The sequence below is a fragment of the Dasypus novemcinctus genome, chromosome 18 (assembly GCF_030445035.2).
Source record: "Dasypus novemcinctus isolate mDasNov1 chromosome 18, mDasNov1.1.hap2, whole genome shotgun sequence".
In the NCBI taxonomy this organism is placed as follows: domain Eukaryota; kingdom Metazoa; phylum Chordata; class Mammalia; order Cingulata; family Dasypodidae; genus Dasypus; species Dasypus novemcinctus.
The window spans coordinates 64884729-64909601 of record NC_080690.1 but is presented as its reverse complement, the minus strand read 5'-3'; the positions used below and the strand labels follow the sequence as shown (position 1 = coordinate 64909601).

The 24873-nt window shown below is 38.1% G+C and overlaps 1 protein-coding gene and 1 pseudogene across 5 annotated transcripts in view; one reads left to right on the top strand and one right to left on the bottom strand.

Moving 5' to 3' along the window:
- The first annotated feature begins 1964 nt into the window (after positions 1–1964).
- Positions 1965–24873, top strand: part of ZNF112 (zinc finger protein 112) — a 73334-nt gene continuing 50425 nt past the window's right edge. Inside the window, exons 1-2 of one of the 5 annotated variants that reach the window (XM_058280388.1) lie at positions 1965–2032; positions 2389–2526. The gene's annotated coding sequence lies outside the window, so the exon portion shown is untranslated. Of the gene's footprint in view, positions 2527–9376; positions 9524–24873 lie in introns of those variants that run through there. The other 4 variants (XM_058280389.1, XM_058280387.1, XM_004483886.5 and 1 more) reach the window with 4 other exon arrangements.
- On the bottom strand, positions 14925–16088 carry LOC101445996 (lupus La protein-like; annotated as a pseudogene).

The following is a 24873-nucleotide window of genomic DNA, read 5'->3' as shown; positions in this document are numbered from 1 at the left end:
CATCCAGTATCCATGTGGAATCTAAGCCCCCTCTTGATATAGATGTGCAATGGACACAACCAATCCAATGTCCACAGAGAAAATGTGGCATTGGTGTGGGAAGGGTGGCCATGGTGGCTGCTGGGTGCGGGGAATGGGAGGAAGAGATGAGATGTGGAGGCGTTTTTGGGACTTGGAGTTGTCCTGGGTGGTGCTTCACGGACAATTACAGGACATTGTAGATCCCCCCAGGGCCCACTGGATGGAACGTGGGAGAGTGTGGGCTATGATGTGGACCATTGACCATGAGGTACAGCGATGCCCAGAGATGTACTTACCAAACGCAATGGATGTGTCATGATGGGAGAGAGTGTTGCTGTGGGGGGAGTGGGGAGTGGGGGCAGTGGGGTTGAATGGGACTTTGTATTTTTTTAATTTAATATTTTTAAAAAAAATGAATTAAAAAAATACTTGAACCTGAATCTAATTTATCCTTTAAATCAAAATTCCACTTTGCAGAAAATATAGGATATTGGAAGGAAAGTTAAAAAATCACTGTGAGGAAGCCATTAGACAAACAGCGTGTGGGACACTTAATTTGACATCTGATTTCATTTTTCCAACTCACCAAGGACATGAAAAATGTAGAGAGTATGTGGGGGTTGTAGTCCTAATATAAATGAGTTTCAGGTGAGATAGCAATCAAATACAATGAATTGATGTTTGGATATTGGTTGGAATAAGCTAGCTGTATAAGGCATTTTTGCAATAAACAGGGAAATTAGAAAAGGGTGCATATTAGAGATTACAACTTGCAATTTTGTTTTATAAGGTAATCTCTTTTTGGTAGTTATATAAGAAAATGTCATATTTAAGCAATACATATAGTGTTTGTGAGGAAATGACATAATATCAGAGCTTTGCTTTTAAATACTTCAGTAACCAATTGAAAAAGTAACAGATGAACATGGTCTGGCAAAAATGTTGGTAAGTGTTGAATTTAGGGTATATGCATTGCTGATTAGTGTTACTATTCTCAATACTTTTGTACCAATTTACAAGTATCTCTAAAATATTACTCCCTGCCTAGAAGGAAAGTGGCTAGTACATACTTCTGGTAGTTTAACTTTTTATAGTTATCTGGGCTTCATTTCTCATCCAAACACTCCTGAATAATTATGATACCTGGTTTAAACTGATGTGTAGAAAAAGACAGTCATATTAAATATATGATGCCAAAGAGCAAGACAGGAGTTGGTGGTGTAAAGTCTGAGTTTGAACTCAAAATATTTCAAGGAAGGAGCCCTTTTCCTGAATGCAATATTTTCTCTAATTCCCTGAAAGTGCAGCTTATTTTATTTACCATAAACAGCACACATTTCAATACTGTTTGTTTTATGTCCTAATCAGTTCTTGGAAATCCTTTGTGTATGTGTATTTTTAGCATCTTGAAATGAATAGTTCAGGCAATGAAAACAACATATATGCCTAAATGAAAAAACAACAAAACAAAACAGGCAAGCAAGTCAACCAAGTCTGAAATACCCTATTCCTTAAGGTCTATATCCTGTGCAGCAAAGTCCAAATCTCTTTTAGGATCTTGCTTTTTATCACACCTTTTTCCCGATTAAATATATTAATTTTCTTTCCATATTAGAAGTTTTGCTTTTCTCCCTATAATAGCCATATTTGCACACATTTCTTGAGAGAAAAAAGTTACAAAAAAGGGGAAAAAGCCAAGTGATAAACGCATTGTAAAATGATTTATGTTGAATTTTTTTTAGCCAAAAGAACCCATCGCCGCGACACGTAGAGGATTCTGGGAAGCGTAGTTGAGAAGGTCCGTGTAGTCGAAAGCACTTCCGCTCCCAGGCAGGCGAGGCTGTAGTCCTTTTCCGCTAGTGCATTTTGGGAAATGTAGTCGAGAAATTCCGAGGTGTCGTCTTCCTCTTCAGAAGTGAGGGGTGTGGCTCTAGTCTCCCTCGGGGTTCTGGGAAGTGAGTCAGAGGAACTTCCGCTCCAGGGGAGCTTTGGAGCTATCCTGTCGCAGGTGGTAGTAAGATTTGCGTCCGCGCAATTCATCCGCACCTTCCTTAGCTTAGGCGAGGGACCGGTGGTGGCCCGGCCCTCGGAGTTGAGGAGGAAAAGTGGTACACTTTGTCTTCTTAGGGGTGTAGGCGGTTTTCCTTTCCGTCGTTTTGGCAGAGTCTCCTAGGGCTCGCGCGTGCCCAGGGTGGGAGCAGGTTCGGGTTGTGGGTGTTCTACTGGAAGAATTTTTCCTGCTGGGAAATCTGGGAGCGAGCGAAAAAAAAAAAAAACACAACAGAAAACAAAGTATGTATTTGTCAAAAAGTGGGCAGCAATACCTATTCAGATTTGTTGAGATGGAACTATGCTTTAATTTTGAAGGGGTTAGTTCCAGTAATGTTCAAATTCAAGGATTTTGAATTTTGAGAACCCGAGAATCTTGGAGGAACTCTTATCTGACTGAATCGCAGAATTATCCGATATGATGTCAATTATCCCATGAAGAATGACGTATGAAATGTAAGTATTTTGGTAGCTTTGGGTGGCCCGCACATCAAGGTGATGATCATGGAGTATACAAATGATTATGGAAAAGATTATGGAAAAAACATGAAACCACTTAATCAGCAAGTAAAATGAATGTTAAAAAAAAAAAGCCTTCAGTGATGTCTTCAACTATGACCTTCGTAAACAGTTAAACTTAGAAAAGAAGCCTCAAATGTGTAGTGAGTGTGGAAAGTGCTTTAATTATAGCTCAGTTCTTTTTATTTTTCAGAATGTTTTCACAGAAGAGAAATGCTATTGGTAAGTGTGGTAAGAACTTAAGTCAGAGCTCACATATACAGACTTATTGGGGATAGAGTCCCTTTAGGAAAGAAACCCTAAAAATGCCCTGAATATAGTAAGAACTTCTGCCTTTCTTCATATTAATGAACTTTTTGACAGCAGAGAGAAGCCCTATAAGTTAGAAAGGTGTGAGAGGGCTTCAGGCATAGCTCAGGCTTTAACATTATTTGTAGAGGCCACATTGGAGAGAAATTTTATAAATGTGCTTCATGTAATAATGGTATCCTTAATAGTTCTCACCTCCAAGCTCACCAGAATTGCAAAACTGGAGCGAAACCTTATAAATGCAGGGAACATTGGAAAGGCTTCATTCACAGTTCAAATCTTCAAACTCATCATTATGCTCAGATTGGAGAAGAAGTATACATATGTGAGGAGTGTGGGAAGGATTTCAGTTGTAGCTCAAATTAAACATTCATTTTGAAGGCCATACTGAAGAGAAATTCTTTAAATATGTAAAGTGTGATAAGGGCTTCTCTTAGCCTCAAAGCTTCAGGCCCACCAAGAGAAACCATAGAAATGTGAGGAATCAGGGAAGGGCTTCAGTCACAGTTTACCTCTTTATACTCCTTGTTCAAACCACAAAGAAGAAGAATCTTTTAAGTGGGATGTATGTGGAAAGTACATTCAGAATTCAGACATTCAAGACCATCAGAGATTTCACACTAGAAAGCTGCAGTGATCACAGCTGAACAGGTCCTGGTCTTCAGGACGGGGAGTGCAAGGCTGAAGAAATGAAAGATGCAAAATAGCAGGGGCCAGGTGGACCATGAGGAGCTTGCAGCTACCTCAGGCACCCAGCTTAATCATGCAGCTTATTTTATACCTTAAATGACATCAGCACATTCAGCAGTTCTCACGGGAAGCTCTTGTTTCTAGGTCACTACAAATACAAATACAAATACAAAAGTTACTCTTCTTTTCATTAGCCCTCTGATAACAGTTGGGATAACCTGGATGAAATGGACAAGTTCCTAGAAATTACCAAAACTGACTCAAGAAGAAACAAAATCTCAACAGACCTATAAAAAGTAAAAGATTGAATCCATAATCAGAAACTTTCCAACAAAGTAAAGTCCAGGACTGGGTACTTTTATTGCTGAATTCTAGCAGTCATTTAAAGAAGAAATAATACCAATCCTTGTTAAACTCTTCCAAAATATTGAAGAGGTGAGAATACATCTTGGCTCATTCTAAGAGGCCAGCACTATCCTGACACCAGACCCAGATAAAAACAGCACACATAGAAAAAGAAAATTATGGATGAACATCTCTTATGACTATAGATGCAAAATGTGCAACCATAAACTAGCAAACTGAATCCAACAGCATATTAAAATGATTATACACCATGATCAAGTGGGATCTATTCCACAAATCTGCAATCGTACTTTAACATAAAAAACCCATCTATTTACAGGAAATGGACTTGGCCCAGTGGTTAGGGCATCCGTCTACCACATGGGAGGTCCGCGGTTCAAACCCCGGACCTCCTTGACCCGTGTTGGGCTGGCCCATGCGCAGTGCTGATGCATGCAAGGAGTGCCCTGCCACGCAGGGGTGTCCCCGCTTAGGGGAGCCCCACGCACAAGGAGTGCGCTCGTAAGGAGAGCCGCCCAGTGCGAAAGAAAGTGCAGCCTGCCCAGGAATGGCGCTGCCCACACTTCCCCTGCTACCGACGACAACAGAAGCGGACAAAGAAACAAGACGCAACAAATAGACACAGAGAACAGACAACTGGGTTGGGGGGGGGGGAATTAAATAAATAAATAAATCTTTAAAAAAAAACAAAACCCATCTATTTAATACATCACTTTAATAGAATGAATGCTAAAACCACATGATCATCTCAATTGATATAGAAAAGGCATTGGACAAAATACAATATCTGTCATGATAGAAACACTCAGAATGCTAGTGGTAGAAGGAACTTCTTCAACCTGATAAAGGGCATTTATGAAAAACTACAGATACCAGCATACTCAGTAGTGAAAGACTAAAGCTTTCATCTCTAAAATCAGGAACAAGGTAAGGATGCCTGCTATTACCACTACTAGTCAACATTGTACTGAAAGTTCTAGTCAAAGCAGTTAGTCTAGGAAAATAAATAAAAGGCATCCAAGGTGAGAAGGAAGATCTAAAACTATCTCTACTTGCAATTGACATGATCCTATGTATAGGAAATCCCAAAAAATCCTCAAGAAAATTACTAGAGCTAATAAATTCAGCAAAGTTGCAAGACACAAAACAACATGCAAAAATCAATTGTGTTTCTATACAGCAACAATGAACAATCAGAAACAGAAATCAAGAAAGCAATTCCATTTAAAATATCCTCTAAAAGAATAGAATATCTAGGAATAAGTTCAACCAAGAAGGTGGAAACTACAAACATTGCTTAAAGAAATTAAAGACCTAGGTAAATGGCAAGACATCCTGTGTTTATGGATTTTAAGACTGAATATTGTTAGGATATCACTACTACCTGAAGTGATCTACAGTTCCTACACAATCACTATCAAAATTCCAACAGCCTATTTTTGCAGAAATGAAAAAGTTAATCCTGCCAATTCATATGGAATTGTAAGGGTCCCCAAATAGCCATAACAGTCTTGGATAAGAACAAAGTAGGATAACTCACAAGTTCCAATTTCAAAACTCACTGCAAAGCTACAGTGATCAAAACAGTGTGGTACTGGCATAAGATATATATAGACATATATACCAGGAAATGGCACTGAAACTCTAGAAATAAACCTATACATCTATGACCAGTTGATGTTTGACAAGTGTGTCAAGTCCATTCAACAAATGGTGCTAGGATTAGTGAAAATCCACATGCAAAAGAATGACGTTGGACCACTCTTCCCATACCAAATTTAAGTCAAAAGAGATCAGTGATCATAAATATGAGTTAAAACCATAAAATTCTTAGAAGAAAACAGGGATAAATTTTCATGACCTTGGGTTTGGCAGAGATTCCTAAATCCTAGATATGACACCAAAAATATGAGCAAGAAAAGAAAAAGTAGATAAATTGGTTTCATCAAAATTAAAACTTTTTATTCATCACAGGACATTATCAAGAAAATTAAAAGTCAGCCTACAAAATGGGAGAAAACAGTTGCAAGTCAAATATCTGGTAATTGTCTAATAGCCATGATATATAAAGAAGTCCTAAACTCAACAACAAAAAAGACACACAACCCAATGAAAAGTATGCAAAGGATTTGAGTTAACATTTCTCCAAAGAAGACATACAGATTGTTTATGAGCACATGAGAATAGACTCAATGTCAGGCATCACTGAGGAAATGCAAATCAAAACCATAATGATACCATGATAATGCAAGATGTTAATAATATGGTGGTATATTGGAACTCTGTATTTTACATATGATTTTTCTGTAAACTTAACATCTTTTCTGGTAAAAGAATGAAAAATGTTCAGTTCATCAACAGTGAACATTCTTTTAATCTCTTAAAGGCCATTTTGTTTAACAGAGCTTTACAATTACAATTACAATCAAAATCCAGTTAGTATATACTTAATTTTATATTTAAAATTCTCACTAGCAAAACGAAGAGAGCAATTTGCAAGAAACAGCAGGGATTTTGTAAGACAATGGTGTCACAGCATCAGTGTAAGAGGAGTTTTTTTTTCCTTTACTTTTTAAAATTTCAGAATATATCAAACATATACAGAAGTAGACAAAGTACTACAATGAACTCCCATATAATCATCACCTAGCTTAACAATTACCAACTTATTGCTAACCTTATTTCACATATACCTTCATTCACTTCCCTGCCTTCTACATTACTGTGAAGCAAATCACATCGTTTTGTCTATAAGTATTTCAAATGTCTTCCTAAAAGATAAATACTTTTAAAATGGTTTGAATTTCTTAAGGTTTTATTAAGTAAATATTTTTAGCTGAATTTGTTTATGGTGACATCACATACATGTATGAAGCTGTCATATAATTTGGTGGAAAGCATTTCATTAATAAAATAAAGCGAAATTTAAATTGAAAAAAAGAAACAAAAAACCAAACTGGAATACTACTTCACACCCATTATGTTGGCTAAAATTTAAAAAACAAAAACAAAAAGGAAAATAAGTGTTGGCAAAGATGTGGAGCAAGGGCAACCCTAGTTCATTGTTGGTGGGAATGTAAAATAGTATAGCTGCTATCACAAACCATGGATGGTCCCTCAAACATAGAGCTTAAATATGACCCAGCAATCCCATTTCTAGGTATACACAAAAGAATTGAAATCAGACACTCAAATAGATACTTGTATACCAATGTTCATAGTGGCATTATTCACCATAGCCAAAAGGTAAAAATCACTTAAGTGTCCATCAACAGATGAATGGATAAATACACACACACATTTCAGCTATAAAAAAGAATGAAGTTCTTTTTTTTTTAATTATTTATTTATTTTTAAAAATTACATTAAAAAAATATGAGGTCCCATTTAACCCCACCGCCCCCACCCCCCACTCCCTCCACAGCAACACTCGCTCCCATCATCGTGACACATCCATTGCACCTGGTAAGTACATCTCTGAGCATCACTGCACCCCATAGTCAATGGTCCACATCATAGCCCACACTCTCCCACGTTCCATCCAGTGGGCCTGGGGGGATCTACAATGTCCCGTAATTGTCCGTGAAGCACCACCCAGGACAACTCGACGTCCCGAAACCGACTCCACATCTCATCTCTTCCTCCCATTCCCCAAACCCAGCAGCCACCATGGCTACCCTTCCCACACCCATTCCACATTTTCTCTGTGGACATTGGATTAGTTGTGTCCATTGCACATCTATGTCAAGTGGGGACTTAGATTTCATATGAAGAATGAAGTTCTGATACATGCTACAATGTGGATGAACCTTAAAAATATTGTGCTAAGAGAAATAAGCTAGACACAAAAGGGCAAATATTGTTTTGATTCCACCTTTATAAAATATATAGACTAGGCAAATTCATAGAGATAGCAGACTAGTGGTTACTGGGAAGTGAGGGGAAAGGAGGTGGGCAGTTATTGTTTCATGGGGACATTTTGGGATGATGAAAATTTCCTGGAAGTCTATACTGGTGATGATTATGCAACATTATGAATGTACTTATTGCCACTGAATTGTATGGTTAAAATGGAAAATTTTCTGTTATGTATATTTTACAATGAAAATCCCAAAATAAAGGGGAGCAGATGTGGCTCAAAGCAGTTGAGTGCCTGCTTCCCACATGGGAGGTGCTGGGTTTAGTTCCTGGTGCCTCTTAAAAACAAAACAAAACAAAACAACAACAAAGAACAAGCAAAAACCAAATGAAAAAACCAACTCAGGGGAGCCAATGTGGCTCAGTGGTTGAGTGCCAGCCTCCAAAATACAAAGTCCTGTATGGTTTAATTTTGCCAGTCCCATATACTTTGTATAAATGTATTCATACTTTATTTACTTTATTATTATTTTTTGTTTAGCTCTTTGCTCAACAGATTTAGCAATGGTTTTGCATAAAGCTGAAGTTCGTTCAATGTTTTTGCTGTGTATTGATCTATGGTATGAATATATCAAAAATATTTATTCATTCTATCATTGATAGATGCTTGGAGTATTTCCAGCATTTTGTTACTTTATATGATACTTTAAAGATAATTTTTATACATGTTTCTTGGTACACATGCACACATTCCTTATGCTGCTATATGTTGAATATATTTGAAGTGTCATAAGAAATGCTTTTCAGATTTGGCATTATAATCCACCAACACTAGATTTTTACTTATTTCATGAGGTTGAGATCCATTTCAGTACCCTCAGTACCTAATTTAACTGAGCACCACGTATGGAATAACTGTCACGTTCCCACGAATTTGCAGTGCTATTGCAAATCTTAAATCAACATAAAAGCGTACATAGAAAAACAGATGGATCTAAATATAAGTTATTAAAATTAATCAGTCAAGTCGGCAAGATTAAAGGGCAAGTGCAATATTTAGTAGTAGTTATTTGGTTGGACATTATTGTCATGTTCTAAGAGGAAATGTTTTAGATATTTCACTATTACTTTTGATGTTGGCTGTGATTTTTGTGACCTTTTCTATTCTAGCTTCCTAAGTTTTCTTGATGTATGACATATGTTATCTACATATGTACATACTCATGTATGTATGTATGTTGCTGGTTTGGTTGAGTTGCTTTTGGTTTTGTTTTTTCCCTTCTTCCTTCTCATCATGTTTGAAAGAAAAAATATTCAAGAAAAAAAGACTGGGGAGGAGGCGGCCGAGTTTGACTGGCACTATAGAATTAATACGGACAGATAAAGACCACCCAAATGAGAAAGGGAAGCCTTGCAGGAAGCGGTGCCTTGCAAGGCATTCAGGGAATTGTAATTCAAAAAGATCAGAGTCTGCGGGCGAAAATAGAAAAGTATATTAACTTCCGTGTATTTGTAAGGCGACGAAGTGGCCTGGGAATTCTGGGAAGTGTAGTTCAGGAGCGATGTGTAGTGGGAGAACTTCCGCTTCAGAGGGCGAGGCTGCGTCCCTGTTCCCTTTGGGATTTCTGGGAAGCGTAGTCCAGGAGTTCTGGGAAGACAGTGACTTCCGCTCCAGGTGCGTGAGGCCGCGGCCTTCGTTCCTCCCAGCAAGGTGAGCCCTCTCCTTCCCTGGGTCCCCTCCCGGCCTCCACGTTCACTGTTCTTCCCTTTTCTATGGGCCAGTAGCTACCAGACCTTTGGCTTTAGGGAGGAGAATCCGCAGCCAAGGACGAAGAAGGGGTTTGTGTTCGCTTTGAATGAGCCTTCTCGAGTGCTGGGCGGTTCGCGCATCTCTGGCTTAGGGCCCGCGCCCGGGTCGTACATCTCCGGGTTGCGTTCTTCTGGCTTCTATGTTCCCCCGCCTTTTTCCCGATCGCCAGGCAGCTCTGCCGCTTCCTAGCAATATAATACTCGGCGAGTATCTTCCTCTCTCTGCCTCCGTTTCCTCTTCTTTAAAAGGGTGCTAGTACCGATCTAAGAGTTATTTTGAGAGTTAAATCAGAATGTGCAAGTAAAGAGCTTGGAACAGAGCCTGGCGTAGGGTACAAGATATGTTTCTTGTTAATAGTACTTTTTAAATTTCGAGAAGTGCTCGGTTCCCTGAAAGCTCCTGTGAACCCGAGGTAGAGGTCCCAGCCCCAACTGCAGCGTCCCTGGCCCTTTTCTGATTGCTGAAGGAAGCAGAGCTGTACCCAGATTCCTAATGCCCCTCCTTTTTTTTTTTCCCCCAAGTGGGTCACTCCCGACTGTTGTCTGGGGATGCTCACAGTATTTTATGTGGGAGTTTTGATTTCTTGTAGGCGCCTTTCCTTCCCCAGCCTTAACTTGAAAAAGACTGCAAGGAGGAGGAAGGAGTACCCCTTGATTCCTGGCCTCAGAACCCCTCCTGAGTAGGGCTTACCATCCTTCTTTCTCCTCGATCATCCCTTTTCTCAAGGGAGAAGACATTTCCTTCACTCCTTGGCAGATTCTTCTGCTGCGATGCACCTATACTTATTGAATAAATGCAGAAATGCATAGGGGGAGTGATAATGATAAATTCAAACATTTGGCATTTACCGCTGAATGCTATTATTCTGAGGGTTTTGTATGAATTAATATATTTAACCCCACAAGATTCCTATGGGATGGGGGAACTTTTGTTGTTATTCCCATTTTAAAGATGAGAAAACAGACACATAAGAGCATAAGTTGCTTGTCCAGGGTCACATAACTGATAAGAGACTGAACTCGGATTTGAATTTAGGTAGTCTCAATCCATTATCTTAGTTCTTAAAATGTTTAGTGTCAGGTTGGGAAGGCAGGTTTGGAATTTTGTAGAGGACCATGAAAGCTGTGTTAATGAGCTTTGAGTTTTTGATAAGACTTTTTAAAGTCACCTACAATTTTTAAATTGTATTTTATTTGAAATAATATTTATAGTACATTTTCTGATTATAGGAAGAATTACTGCATATTGTAGAGAATTAAGAAAATAGGAAAGTATAAAGAAAAACAATTATCCATAACCTCAGGATTTAGGGATAACCATATTTATATTTTAATATTTTTCTCCGCAGTAGATTTTTTTTTTTTTGGTATTTTTACCCATGGTTTACAAAATCGGTATTATTTTCCCCCTAAGTTTTTTTTTTAACAAATCAATTTTATTGATACATATTAATAAGCATAAATCCATCCAAAGTGTACAATCAGTGGTATATGGTATAATCACATAGCCGTGCATTCATCATTTCAGTCATTTTTAGAGCATTATCATTATTCCAGTAATAATAATAATAGGGTGGTGGACTTGGCCCAGTGGTTAGGGCGTCCGTCTACCACATGGGAGATCCGCGGTTCAAACCCCGGGCCTCCTTGACCCGTGTGGAGCTGGCCCATGCGCAGTGCTGATGTGCGCAAGGAGTCCCATGCCACGCAAGGGTGTCCCCCGCGTAGGGGGGTGTGCCCCTTAAGGAGAACCGCGCAGCGTGAAAGAAAGTGCAGTCTGCCCAGGAATGGCGCCGCACACACGGAGAGCTGACACAAGATAACGCAACAACAACAAAAAAAGAAACACAGATTCCCGTGCCACTGATAACAGAAGCAAAGAAGACGCAGCAAATAGACACAGAGAACAGACAACCGGGGTGGTGGGGGGCGGGGAGGGGAGAGAAATAAATAAAGAAATCTTAAAAATAATAATAATAATAAATAACAAAAACCAAACTAACAAAACTCATCACCTCTCAGTCTCTCTATGCTTCTCCTGCCTTATGTAGCTGCTATTCTGTTTCCTTCTCTCTAGTTTATTTGTATTTATATTTTGTAAAAAAGTTTTATATATGCAGTATCACCCATATTCATATTTTACATGAGGTTTCTTTTTTTATTTTTTATTTTTAATTTATTTTTATTTTTTATTTTTTTAAAGATTTATTTATTTATTTCTCTCCCCTCCCCGCCACCCCAGTTGTCTGTTCTCTATGTCTATTTGCTGCATTGTCTTTGTCCACTTCTGTTGTTGTCAGTGGCACGGGAATCTGTGTTTCCTTTTGTTGTGTCATCTTGTGTCAGTTCTCCGTGTGTGCAGCACCATTCCTGGGCAGGCTGCACTTTCTTTCACGCTGGGCGGCTCTCCTTACGGGGCTCACTCCTTGCGCGTGGGGCTCCCCCACGCGGGGGACACCCCTGTGTGGCAGGGCACTCCTTGCGTGCATCAGCACTGTGCATGGGCCAGCTGCACATGGGCCAAGGAGGCCTGGGGTTTAACCGTGGACCTCCCAGGGCGTGGTAGATGGACGCCCTGACCACTGGACCAATCCGACGCCTACCTGAGGTTTCACTATGTTATACAGTCCTGTTATATATTTCTTAGCTTTCCTTCTAGTAATATACATGTCCTTAGACTTTCCTTTCAACGACTATCATACCCATGTAATAGCTCTGCTAGTCACAAACACCATGATATGCTCTCATCATTTCCATTCATTTCCAAAGATTTACAAACAACCTTTTAACCAGTTCTGCACAGATTAACCCTCAGCCTTCCATTCTTTACCCTTCTATTTTCTGGTGACCTGTATTCTAATTATTAATTCCATGAGTTTATGTAATACAGTTAATTCATAGTACTGCAGTCATACAGTATCTGTCCTTTAGTGTCTGGCTTGCTTCACTCAACATAATGTCCTCCAGGTTCATCCATTTTGTCATATGCTTCATGACTTCATTTCTTTTTACAGCTGCATAATATTCCATTGTGTGTATGCACCACAATTTGTTTATCCATTCATCAGTTGATGGACATCTGGGTTGTTTTCCAGCTTTTGGCAATTGTGAATAATGTCACTATGAACATCAGTGTGCAGTTGTCTGTTCTTCTGGGTTTATACCTAGCAATGGTGTTGGTGGGTCACATGTCAAGTCTGTATTATATATTCAGCTTCCTTAGGAACTGCCAACCAGTCCTTCACAGTGGCTGTACCATTCCACATTCCCAGCAACAGGGAATAAGTGTTCTACATCCTCTCCAACTTTTATAGTTTTCTGACTTAATAGAGGCCAGTCTAATAGGTGTGAAATAATATCTCATTGTAGTTTTGATTTGCATTTCCCTAATCGCTAGTGATGTTGAACATTTTCTCGTCTTTACCATTTGTTTTTTTTTGGACAATTGTTTTTTCAAATCTTCTACCCATTTTAAAAATGGGTAGTTTGTCTTTTTATTGTTGAGTTGTATGATTTTGTTGTTGTTGTTGTTGTTGATATTCTCTATATGTATTCTGGTTTAATCCTTTTTTTTTTTTCCAAATTCTACTCAATTTATTCATTTTTTAAAAAAGATATTACATTAAAAAAATATGAGGTCCCCATTCGCCCCCACCGCCCCCACCCCACCACTCCCCCCACAATAACACTCTCCCCCATCATCATGTCACATCCATTGCGTCTGGTGAGTACATTTCCGGGCATTGCTGCACCCCATGTCCCGTGTTCCACACCATAGCCCACACTTTCCCACGTTCCATCCAGTGGGCCATGGGAGGACATACAACATCTGGCAGTTGTCCCTGGGGTACCACCCAGGACAACTCCAAGTCCCGAGAATGCCTCCACATCTCTTCTATGATCTTTTTATATGTCATGAATATTAAGCCCTTATCAGATACGTGATTGTGAAATATTTTTTCCCTTTGAGTCAGCTGCCTTTTCACCCTTTTGAGAGAGACCTTTGAGGTGCAAAAGTGTTGAATTTTTAGGAGGTCCCATTTATCTGTTTTTTCTTTTGTTGCTCTTGCTTTGGGTGTAAGGTCTAAGAAATTACCACCTACCATAAGATCTTGAAGATGTTTTCCTACATTTTCTTCTAGGAGTTTTATGGTTGTCACTTTTATATTTAGGTCCTTGATCCATTTTGAGTTAATTTTTAAGAAAATTTCTCCCCCCCGCCTCGCTTTTTTGCACTTGCTGTCTCCTCTCTGTGTCCATTTATTGTGTGCTCATCTTCTTTTTAGGAGGCACTGGTAATCAAACCCGGGACCTCCCATGTAGGAGAGAGGCACCCAATGGCTTGAGGGACCTTTACTTCCCGCTTCTTGTGTCTCTCATTGTGTTTCCTCTTTGTGTCTCTTCATTGCATCATCTTGTTGCATCATCTCATTATGTCAGCTTGCCATGCCAGTCCATGGTGTCAGCTTGCTATCTTGCCTGTCTTTAGGAGGCACTGGGAACCAAACCTGGGACCTCCCATGTGGTAGGTGGGCATCCAACTGCTTGAGCCACATGTGCTTCCCTCAGGTTTTGTATAAGGTATGATATAGGGGTCCTCTTTCTTTCTTTTGGATATGGCTATCCAGTTCTCCCATAATCATTTGTTGAATAGATGTTCTGGCCCAGGTGGGTGAGCTTAACAGCTGTGTAAAAAATCACTTGACTGTAGATGTGAAGGTCTGTTTCTGAGTTCTTGATTCAGTTGCATTGATCAATCTATCTGTCTTTATGCCAGTAACATTCTGTTTTTACCACGGTAGCTAAGTAATATGCTTTGAAGTCAGGAGTTGAGAGTCCTTCACTTTGTTCTTTTTTCAAGACATTTTTGTCTATTCAGGGCCCCTTACCCTTACAAATAAATTTTATTATTGGCTTTTTCATTTCTGCAAAAAAGAGACTGTTGGGATCTTTACTGGGATTATATTGTATCTGTAAATCAGTTTGGGTGGAATTGATTTTTTTTTCTGTTTATATAGTAAGTATTTTATTAATTTGTACTAATATATTCTTATATTACAAAGGCAATTTTATGGAAGAACCTTCTCTTTGACATCTGAATCATCTGAAATAACACAAACAGAACTATACATTTAAAAAATTCTCATGTGGATAACAAATGACAAACAATAGACAAAAAAAGCTTTATTTTTTTTTACAGGTAGACTTTGAAGTAGACCTAATTCAGTTTTCTTTTTTAAAATCTCCAAAGACAAAAGCTGCTTAAAATCTAATTGAAATGAATAAAAAATTTGTTTACTAAGCTACTGGTCTCCAGCACCATTTTCTGTTTCCTGTTGTTCTGATGCAAGCTTTTCCTTGTCTGCTTCTTCTCTTGCTTTTTCCACTGTTCCAGCTGCACCATTTAATGATTTATTTTAATTAAATTATTTAAATATTTAATTTAATTTTATAATTTTAAAAATTATTTAATTTAATTTAAATTAGTTTTCTTGTCTGAAAATACTTTTCCTTTAGCAGACCCAGCCTGGGCAGCTTTATTTTCCTTTCCTTTTCCTTTAAATCTGCAACCTTTTGACTTCCAGTTGTTTAGGGATTCTTGTTGATTTTCTGTGATTTTTTAAAAAATATTTCTTTCTCCGCCTCTCCTTCTAGTACTTCCCATATCACATCTTTGTTCCTGAATTGTAGGTTACCATTATTTGCATCTTTGGCTTGATGGAGTGCTTCTTTAGAATTATTCCCTCCTTTGCTCCTCTGACAAAGTCTATCTATTTTATTTCGCCATGACTTGAGAAAAGGATGTGCAGATATTCTCTACAAGTCTGATCATCTAAGTCACCTGAAAATTTCAGCAAGCATCCAATCTTTTCTAGTAGTATCAATCTTCAGCTTCAGTTTCATTTCAGCATCTTCTGCTAACTTCTGTTTTTCTTCTTGCTCTTGTTTTAAGTCTTAATTTAGCTTACACTTTATTTTGCTCGCTTGCTTCATTCTTTTTTGCAAAGTAATCTTCCTTGAAAAATATTAGTAGGTCTGGGTCCTTGTACTTCTGACCAGATGTCTCTACAAACTGAGCAGATTCAGCACTATCAAGCATAGCAGATATTGACCCCTTAAATGCTTTGTGCAGTGTTCTTCTCATCTAAATATTTAGTGCTTGATCTTTATCTTCTGACCATTCTTTTATGTCATCCAGGGTTGCATCAGTTGGGAAGCCTTTAATATAAATGGATCTGTTTTTTACATCATTTTTATACTTATTAATGTCTCTTCAGGGAGAGGTTTGCTTGGAGATCTTCTGATTTTAGTTTTATCTTCACTTAATTCCATGTGTTCTCCTTTCAATTTGCTTGGTGCTTCTGCTATTACCATTAAAGTCTATTGTTAGACAGTTTAACCTCAATTTAATGACAGATTTTGGCCTCCAGGGCAGCCATTTTTTCAGTATCACCATTCTTAGCCATTATGACCACCTTTAGGGTCCTAGTGTCGCAGAGCTGCACTACAGGATCACTCACGGCCACAGTCTGCTGACGTTTCTGAGCAGGGAGAGGGGACCTAATGTGCTTAAAGAAGGGCCATCCCAGCTAGAATTGATATCTTAGTGATATTTAGTCTTCCAATCCATGAACTAGGAATAGCCTTCCATTTATTTGTCTTCTTCAGTTTCTTTTAGCAATGTTTTATAGTTTTCTGAATACAGGTCCTTTCTGTCCTTGGTTTATTCCTAAATATTTGATTTTTTAGTTGCTATTATAAATGGAATCTTTTTCTGATTTCTTCCTCAGATTGCATATCAGTAGCGTATAAAAACACTATTGATTTTTTGCGTATTAATCTTTATCCCGATACTTTGCTGAACTTGCCTATTAATTTAGTAGCTTTCTTATGGATTTTTTCAAGATTTTCTAGATATAGTATCATATCATCAGTGAATAGTGAAAGTTTTATTTCTTCCCTTTCTGTTTGGGTGCCTTTTATTTCTTTATCTAGCCTAATTGCTCTAGGTAGAACTTCTAGCACAATATTGAATAACAATGGTGACAGTGGGCAGCCTGCCTTTCAGTCTTTGAACGTTGAGTACAATGCCAGCTGTAGGTTTTTCATATATGCACTTTACCATGTTGAGAAAACTCCCTTCTATCCCTATCTTCTGGAGTATTTTTATCAAGAAAGAGTGCTATATTTTGTCAGTGCTTTTTCTGCATCAATTGAGAGGATCATGTGATTTTTCAATTTATCAGTAAGGTTTATTACTCTAATTGATTTTCTTGTGCGGAACCATCCTTGCTTACCTGGGATAAAACCCACTTGATTATGGTATAATTCTTTTAATGTGCTTTTGGATTTGGTTTGTAAGTATTTTGTTGAGGATTTTTGGATCTATTCATTAGAGATATTGGTTTGCAGTTTCTTTTTTTTGGTAGTACCTTTATCTAGTTTTGGTATTAGGCTGATGTTGGCTTTAGAGAATGAGTTTGGTAGCATTCTTTGCTGTTCAGTTTTTTGGAAGAGCTTGAGCAAGACTGCTATTAGATTGTCTTGAGTGATTGATAGAGTTCACCTGTGAAGCCCTCTGGTCCCAGGCTTTTCATCTTTGGGAGGTTTTTGGTGACTGTTTCAATCTCTTCACTAGTGGTTGGTTTGTTGAGGTCTTCTATTTCTTCTAGAATCAGTGTAGGTGATTAGTGTGTTTCTAGGAATTTGTCCATCTCCTCTACATTGTCTAGGTTTTTGACCTACAGTTGTTCATAGTATCTTCTTATGATCTCTCTAATTTCTGCAGGTCAGTGGTAATGTCCCCCCTCTCATTTCTTATTTTATTTATTTACACCTTCTCTCTTTTTTCCTTTGTTAGTCTTGCTAAGGGTTTGTCGATTTTGTTGATCTTCCCAAAGAGCCAACTTTTGATTTTGTTGATTCTCTGTTGTTTTTTTTTGTTCTCGATTTCATTTGTTTCTGCTCTGATCTTTTTTTTTTTTAAAGATTTATTTTTATTTATTTATTTCCCCTCCCCTCCCCCAGTTGTCTGTTTTCTGTGTCTTTTTGCTGCGTCTTATTTCTTTGTCCGCTTCTGTTGTCATCAGCAGCACGGGAGGTGTGGGTGGCGCCATTCCTTGGCAGGCTGCACTTTCTTTCGCGCTGGGTGGCTCTCCTTACGGGTGCACTCCTTGCGCGTGAGGCTCCCCTATGTGGGGGACACCCCTGTGTGGCAGGGCACTCCTTGTGTGCATCAGCACTGTGCATGGGCCAGCTCCACACGGGTCAAGGAGGCCTGGGGTTTGAACCGCGGACCTCCCATGTGGTAGACGGACACCCTAACCACTGGGCCAAAGTCCGTTTCCCTCTGCTCTGATCTTTAATCTTTCTTTCCTTTGGCTTGGTTTGGGATTTGTTTGCTGCTCTTTTTCTGATTCCTCCAGGTGTATAGTTCAATTTTTAGTTTTAGCTCTTTCTTTTTTTTTTTTGGAGGTACTGGGGACTGAACCCAGGACCTCATATGTGGGAAGCAAGCACTTAACCACTGAGCTACATCTGCTCTCCAATAGGAGTTGGTTTTTTCGTTTGTTTTTAGGAGGTAGTGGGGATTGAACCCAGGACCTCATACGTGGGAAGCAAGCGCTTAATCACTGAGCTACATCTGCTCTCCAATGGGAGTTGGTTTTTTCGTTTGCTTGTTTTTAGGAGGTACTGAGGGTTGAACCCAGGGCCTTGTACATGGGAAGCAAGCACTCAACCCCTTGTGCTGCAATCCGCTCCCCATTCTCTTTCTTCTCTTTTAATGTAAACATTGAAGTCTATAAATTTCCCTCTGAGCACTGCCTTTGTGGTGTCCCATAGATTTTGATATGTTTATGTTCTCATTTTTAGTCATCTGTAGATATTTGCTGAATTCTCTTGCAATTTCTTCTTTGACCCACTGATTTTTTAGTGTGTTGTTTAATCTCCATATATTTATTAATTTTCCGTTTTTCCATCCATTATTGATTTCCAGCTTTATTCCTTTATGACCAGAGAAAGTGTTTTATATAATATCAGTCTTTTAAAATTTATTCAGATCTGTCTTGTGATCCAATATATGGTCTGTCTTCAGAAGGATCTCTGAGTGCTTGGAAAGAATGTATGTCCCGCTGTTTTGGGGTGCAATACTCTTTATTTTTTATTTTTATTAAAAAATTTTTTTTCCTTCTTTATTTTATTTTTTTAATGTTACATAAAAAAAATATGATGTCCCCATATACCTCCCACCCCCCTCACCCCACTCCTCCTTCATCAACAACCTCTTTCATTATTGTGGCACATTTGTTGCATTTGGTGAATACATTTTGGAGCACTGCTGCACCACATGGATAGTGGTTTACATTGTAGTTTACACTCTCCCCCAGTCCACCTAGTGGGTCATGACAGGACATACAATGTCCAGCATCTGTCCCTGCAGTACCACCCAGGACAACTCCAAGTCCTGAAAATGCCCCCACATCATATCTCTTCTTCCCTGTCCCTACCCTCAGCAGCTACCATGTCCACTTTCTCCATATCAATGCTATAATTTCTTCCATTACTAATCATATGCAATGGTCTTTAGATGTCTGTTAAGTCCAGTTCATTTTAACCTTTTAAGAAAACCCACTTTTGGCTTAATTGTTTTCATTGAAGCATTGGTAAATTTTTTTATAAAAAGCCAGACCAAATTTTTCAGTGTTGTTGAAATACAGGTGTAGTAATGACTTCTTTTTTGGGGGGATAAAATTTTGCTTAATTAAACTTTAGGGTTAGTATTTCCTATCACTAAAATTTATTTCAGGGAGCAGATGTGGCTCAAGCAGTTGAGAGTCTGCTTCCCACATGGGAGGTCCCAGGTTTGGTCCCTGGTTCCTCCTAAAATATAAACAAAAAAAGCAAACAAACGAGAAAACCAACTCAGGCGAGCCAGTGTGGCTCAGTGGTTAAGTGCAGGCTTTCCACAAACGAGGTCCAGGGTTCAATCTCCAGCCCTGGTTCCTCAAAAAAAAAAAAAAAAAAAAGTGCAAATATTCATCTGTTAATGCTGATGTGTAATGAGATTTTATAATTTTATTTTGAAAATGTTATACAAATAAGTAATTACAAATACAGGTATCAATCCACAAAATTTTTATTTTAATTGAGCTTCTTAGTCTTAGAAGATGTGGTAGGCTGAATATTGGTTTCCCAAAGATGTTCCACATTCTAATTTCCAGAACCAATGATTATTACCCTTCATGGTATAAGGACTCTGTAACTGTGATTAAGTTATGGATCTTGGAATGGGGAGATTGCGCTAGATTATCCAAGTGGGCCCAATGTAATCACAAAGGTTCATATAAGAGGAGCGTGAGAGGATCAAAGTCAGGAGAAGGTGATGTGACAACAGAAGTAGAGATTGTAGTGTTGTGGCCATGATTCAAGGAACTCGAGCAGCCTCTAGAAGTTGGAAAAGGCAAGGACCAGATCTTCCCTACTGACACCTTTATGTTAGCCCTGCAAAACTTGTTTTGGACTTCTGACCTCCATAACTGTAAGATAATAAATGGTGTTTTAAACCACTATGTTTGGTAATTGGTAACAGAAGCAATAGGAAACTAATTCAGAAGGCTTTTACGAATTATTTTAACTTCTTTTCTTGATATTTGCCTTGTGCATATTATTTTACATTGCAGATTAACCATATCCTGTTGAAAGTTAGTAGGAAAGTCCTCAGCTATTAAGTGGATTATGAAATATGGAAATTTCCTTTGTACTTGCATCAAAGTCCAGAAACACTGCTGGAACTATGTAGTTTAAACTCAGAAAATATATTAACAGGTTTGTGTGGGAATGGAGATTATGCTTGTTTTAACTGTTGACAACACTAGAAATGTAGAAAGTACCTTGGACTGACTTGTGATTTAAACAACACTAGGGGTCATTGAAATGACTTTATACAATGTAAGATTCACAAATAAGTGCTGATTTGCCTTGTAATTTTAGGCTGCATTCATTAAGAAAGAGGTCTGTAGCAAAAGCTAATTTCCAACACCACTCAGTACTTTTTAGCAGTGGTTAAAGATGGTTCTTTTCATTCAGAAACATTTCAGTATTGGTTCTAGCTCAAAAAATCAACAGTAAATTTTTACCACTGCTAAGGATATTCAGCTTCTGTTTCTGACAAAAATTCATAGAAACTGATGGTTAAGTCTAAGAAGTGAATAAAGTTCACTCTTGACAGTACTGGTTCAATAACACATGATTTAAAAAATATTTTCTGCAAAGTTCTTGCTTTGTAGAATACTATGAGAAATAATTCAATGAGTAATTAATACCATGAATAACCTTAGGATTTAAATACCTGGCATTTTCACAAGCTTTGTAAATTTTTCCACCTCAGTCTTTTTTTCCTCCACAAATACGTTTACCACCATCACTTGTAATACATCTTAGCAAATTCCATTTCAGGTTGGCCTGAATTCATGTTTTTTCAACTTCACAGACTTCCTAGAGGCTAATTCTTTACTCACTTCAAAATTGACATAGACTCCTTGAATGAACAACTGAGCAATATCACTAACATCTGTCAACTTTACGAAAATCCAATAAAATGAATTGGAAAAATGAAAAAATAAAAGGAAGAAAAAAAATGAAAAAAAAAGCTAAAAATTTAAAAAGAATGATTTGGATTCATTTCCCTTTTATTTTAATTGACTACAATGTTATTCCCATTGTCCTCAACTTTTTGAATGACTGTTCTTGACCAAAGCTAATAATTTTAAACCAGTTCATTTTCTCTGTACAAATTTCTTTGCTACAATCAAACAAAATTTTATTTACTCATTGTTGGCAAATTAGATGGCTTCCCTTGTTTAGGTTAGAAATAGAGACTGAATATTTGATTACCTGAAATTTAATTTGGTTGCAGCCTCATTTTCATTATTTATATTTATATTTTGTGAAGAATTTCTGCTCAGAAGAGGCATTTCATTTTAAGTTTTCTAATTTTTCTGACCAATTGTTTTACTGTTAAGAATATTTGCATGATTAGTGTGATATGTTGATGTGTATTGTATTCTTTTAGCAGTTGCATAAGTAAAATGCTTTGCCCTTCTAATTCAATAACAAAACATTGTGTACTCCACTGTGTTTTCAGAGTGTGACATTTAAAGTCTACTTTCCTTCTCTCTCCTTGTTTTGACTGGTAAAAAAAAATTGCAGTGTCATAGTCAGCTTTATTTGTGGTATTTAAAATGCTGTTGAGTTATAACTGGATTACTATAATTTCTGTTGTGTTTAATAATAGTGCAAAAAAATGAGCACGCCTCATACAGTGTCTGTTGCACCTGTTCAACTATGCTGTTATAGTACAAAAGCAGCAATGGGAAGTACATAAACAAATGAGCAAAACTGTGTTCCAATAAAACTTTATCAACACTGAAATGTGAATTTCGTGTAAATTTCCATGTTCATACTTTTTTACTTTTTTCAACCATTTAAAATATTAAAACCATTCTTAGATTGCAGTCTGTACAAAAACAAGCAGTGGGCTGGATTTGGCCCATAGGCCATTGTTTGCCAGTCCCTGATTTTGTCTAGTGGTTTCTTGTTTTCAATTTCATTTGTTACTTTCTTATGCTTATTTTCAATTTCATTGATTTCTGTCTTATGTTTATTATTTCCTTTTTCTGTTTGCTTTCTATTTAAGTTGCCCTTTTTCTAGTTCTTCACTTGGAAGCTTAGATTATTGACTTAAGACCTTTCTTCTAATGTAGACACCATTGCTATAAATTTCTCTATAATACTGGCTCTAATTGCATTCCACACATTTTGCCATGTTGTATCTTCATTTGGATTCCATTCAAGATATTTTCTAATTTCCTTTGTGACTTCCTCTTTGACCCATTGATTGCTTCTAAGTATGTTGTTTAATTTCCAGATGTTTAGCAATTGTTTAGATCTTTCTATGATTGATTTTAAATTCTTTTATGATCAGAGAAAATATTTTGTATGACTTTATTTTTAAATTATTAAAGTTTGTTTTACAAAAATGCATTATCTGAAATTTAAAATATCATTTGGTGGATTCACTAGCAGATTGGAGATAACAAAGGAAAAAATAATGAACTTGAAGATAGATGAATATAAATTATGGACCCTTTGCCACAGAAAAGCATTCAAAACATGAGTGGAGCCTGGCCTTCCCTGCCTTTTGTCTACCCAGCCCAGTCCTGGGGCCCGAGTTTGCATTGGGAGTAGGGAAAGAGGGGTGATTGTAATCCTTCTTTAATTTCCTTTTCCCACTCTACTCCTACTCTTCAGCCTTTGTGTCAGTTCCAAGGCTGGAGTGTTTGGTCAAAACTGAACACCCCCATTCCAATTTTGCTTTCTGATGTAAATGTTAACTAAGGATTTAGAAGCTGTTTTGGGGAGGCAGGCTGAGGAAAAGGGTAGAGCTGGGTAATAGAGAAATGTCTACTCCCCTGGGGTACTAGGAAGGATTCTTAACTTTCCTTCCACCCCCAATTTCTGCCTCTATAGACCAGCCAGAATTTTGCTTCAGTGAGAGATCTGGAATGGTTGACATGATTGAAACTACATACAATTATATGACCCAATAAATTATTTTGTCCCTCATTTTTCTATTGCTTCCTTCTAGGCGCAAAACTCGGTCCCATTCCCCCCCTTCCAGTTCTTTTCACTGCCAGGCTCCTCCTTTTCTCTTTGTTTAATGGAGTTGCTCATCAAGTACTTTACAGCTTCCAGCCTCTTTCCATGCCTTCAGTTCCCTCCATTTGGCAAGCCCTGATGGGTACAGGGGTTTGATCCTCAGGAGGATAGCCTTGGGTATAATCTGTTTTTCTAGTAATCAACCCCTCGCCTTCTGCCACTTAGCAGCTTTTGTCCTCTGCTTTGATGGCAGAGGTTAATTCATTTTCTTAGGAAGAGGGAGAGGTGGACTGTGTTATGGAAATGAATAAAAATTTATTTGCTGCTTAAAAACAACAACAACAACAAAACATAAGCAGAGCCTCAAGGCTTATGGGACAATATAAAAAAGTTTAATATTCATGTCATTGGAGTCTCAGGAGGAAGGGAAGTAAGATCTGTATGGAAGTCATGGCTGAAAACACCCCAGATTTAGTGAGAGACATAAATTTATGATTTAAGAAACTGAGTGAGCCTGAAATACAGTAAACTTGAAGGAAATCACTCCTGGATATATCATAATCTTCTGAAAGTAAAAAATAAACAAATTCTTGAATACAACCAGAAAAAAAATTTCATCTGGTAGAACAGTATTAAGACATCTGTGGATTTCTTGTGGGAAACTATGGAAGCCAGAAAACATTGGAACAACCCAGTGAAAATTTTCTTCAGGAATGAAGGTAAAAATAAATAAATACACACATACATATAGTTGATACATAAGCATACCTGTGCTACAAGGAGTGTTAAAGCAAGTTTTTTTTTTTTAAAGATTTATTTTTATTTATTTAATTCCCCTCCCCTCCCCCGGTTGTCTGTTTTCTGTGTCTTTTTGCTGCGTCTTGTTTCTTTGTCCGCTTCTGTTGTTGTCAGCGGCACGGGAAGTGTGGGCGGCGCCATTCCTCGGCAGGCTGCTCCCTCCTTCGAGCTGGGCGGCTCTCCTTATGGGTGCACTCCCTGCGCGTGGGGCTCCCCTACGTGGGGGACACCCCTGTGTGGCAGGGCACTCCTTGCGCGCATCAGCACCGCGCATGGGCTAGCTCCACACGGGTCAAGGAGGCCCGGGGCTTGAACCGCGGACCTCCCATGTGGTAGACGGACGCCCTAACCACTGGGCCAAAGTCCGTTTCCCTAAAGCAAGTTCTTTAGACTGAGGGAAATGGTACCAGGTGAGAATTAGGAACTTTGGAATAAAGAAAGAGCAACAGAAACAGTTTTGCAGTTAACATAAAAAGCTTTTCTCCTTTTAAAAACATACATGACTGCTGAAAGCAAAATTTGTAACTTTTTTGGCTGGAGTTTTCTTTGTATGTAGAACAATAACTAGCATAAAAGGAACGATTTGGTGCTAAGATGTCTGCATTTTAGTGATAAAATAATAACTCTAAATAGACCTTGAAAGATTACTTATGTATATCGCAATCCCTAGAGCAACTACTAAAAAATAAAAATAAAAAAACCAGGAGATATAGCCAACAAGTTAATAGATAAGTGAAAAAGAGATACTAAAAAATATCCGAATAATCCAAAAGAAGGCAGAAAGCAGGTAACAGA